Consider the following 2,491-nt stretch of genomic DNA (forward strand, 5'->3'; position numbering starts at 1 on the left):
ACAATACAAACCAATTTCCAAAGCATGGGATCAAAACTTCCATCAGAACTATAGTGGTGTTTGTTATTTATTTAAAACCGGTAGCATATGAAGAGAACATTTAACCCCACCTCTTGAGAATCAAAGGATTGGAAATAAGATGACTTCACTGAAAATCCTTCCCTTCAATTTCTATAGTAATAAGTAGGGAACTTTTATATGTAGTTTCTGTTCATTAAAATAGGCTGACTTTGTCTTTTCAAGGAATTTTTCATTCCTTTATTTTTTTCTGTGTGTTTTTTTTTGTTGTTGTTGCTGTTGTTTGTTTTTAGTAATCCAAGAACATCTTCTTCTGTATCAATTCAAAAGTATTTATTGAGCATCTAATATATATGGTCACTATTCATCTATCCATAGTGAGGGGTACCACGGTGATTGAATCTGTGGCTCCAGATTCTAAAGACACATAATCTCATGAGGAAGTCAGTTATAAAACCAACACATATGAAAGAAAATTCGAAAGTAGAGGCACAACCACTGAATAGGGAGAACTGGGGAAGGAGAGATTAATCCAGTCTGTACTATACTGCAATTTAGAAATACTCCTTGGCTGTTCCTATATCTCTAAATTCAGCTCCCAGCTTGCTTAGAAGATATGCTGTCTCCTCAGTAAGTCATTAAACATCATCTGAACTCAGCTATTTCATCTCTAAAGTACAAAGCTTGGACTTGATGAATTTTTTTTTTTTTTTTGGACTTGATGAATTTTAAAGCCCATTAAAGCTCTAAATGTGTTCCTTTGTTTGAAAAAATTCTGAGCCACCTAGGTGAGAGAGAAGGAATGTGTGTGTTCTTGCCTCCAGATGAACTCATAAGCCTTCTCCTAAGGAAGCATAGATATGGATCCTGCATAAGTTGCAGAGATCTATGTATTGATTGTATCAGTAAATTTATCATTTCTTAAAAATTAGAGGCAATAAGAACTCCAACTACCAGGACCCATTCAGATGTTCACACGATTATATGTTCATATGAATAATATTTATTATTTTTTATCTTTCCATGTAAGACTTGGTGACTCACATATTCCAGCAATTACTTTTTTTTTCTTTTTATCTTGGCTCTTAGCCTAGCTGGAGCCCAGTGTAGGGCTTGAACTCATGACCCTTTTCCCTGAGAGGTCATGAGTTCAAGCCCTCCTTGGGCTCCAGCCCTACATGAGTATGTGAGTATGTGAGCCAAGATCAAGAGTGAGAGGCTTAACTGACTGAACAACCCAGGTGCCCTTCCAGCAACTACTTTTTAATCAAATTAATAGATTAAATGAGATAAATTCTATTATTATTATTATTGATACAATCTAATTACTTTATGGCTCAATTTAAATGTTGTTATCTGGACACTAACATTAAAATCTTAATCTTAATATCGGCATTAAGTTTGACTTTTCCCAGTTCATTAATTCTCTAAGATCTTGATCTTCAGATTCTTTTCTAGTATCTAATACTGTAGTTCCTGTTGTTTGCAATCCTCCATTTTAACTGTACCATTTATACCTGGCCACGTACTGACAGTTTGAGTTAGTTCCAGGTGATGGAATGTGAAAACTCTGATTTACTATATATGCCTGTCTAGAACAGACTTGCCACTGCTTCAGAAGAAACCCTGCTTCAAATTTTTCCCCAATTGATTCTGAAACTTGAACTGCAGTAGCATTTATCAAAAAGATTAGATATGGCTCAGGTGCATCCCCTGGGGTAGCCTTCCTTTGGAGGATTCCTCCTGAACATGCCTGTGCCCTTCATCCAGATGTGGAATAAGGATATTCACTCTCTATTGGCTCATTCATCTTTTTCCTAGGGAAAAAAAAAAACAGAAACAAAACAAATAGAGGTATTTTTTTTTAAAGACTGCTTTCTTTCTTCTTTTCTGTTATACTTTATATTTAAGAACTTATTAAAAGTCCCTAATTTAGTTAAGATTTTCCCAATTAACCCATGGATAGATATACCTGACTGAATTTGAAAAGCTAAATGCTGTACCCAAATGCATCAGAGAAGTCTATTTTATAAGCAGAATTCAGACATCAAATCAGAAACATTTGTTTGTGTTAAGGAATATAACAACAATTATAGTATTTTTCAGACACATTCATTTTTAGGGAAGGAAAAGCAGATGAAACTAAAAATTTTTGTGAGAGCACATTTGTTTTATTTATCTTACTTTGGAACAAAAATGGACATAGAGTTAGTGAAGAAATCTGAATTCAAGAGGTAAATGCTATAGTATTGTAAGATGGATTTTTTTTTTCAGGGGGGTGCACACTGGGGAGAGGCAGAGGGAGAGGAAGAGAGAGAATCCTAAACAGGCTCCATGCCTAGCACTGAGCCTGGTGTAGGGCTCAATCTCACAACCCAGAGATCCTGACCTGACCCAAAATCAAGAGTCAGTGGCTCAACCAAATGAGCCACCCCAGGCATCCCAAATGGAGATCGGTTTTTCTGTGGAAATG

The sequence above is a fragment of the Mustela lutreola genome, chromosome 6 (genome assembly GCF_030435805.1).
Source record: "Mustela lutreola isolate mMusLut2 chromosome 6, mMusLut2.pri, whole genome shotgun sequence".
NCBI lineage: Eukaryota > Metazoa > Chordata > Mammalia > Carnivora > Mustelidae > Mustela > Mustela lutreola.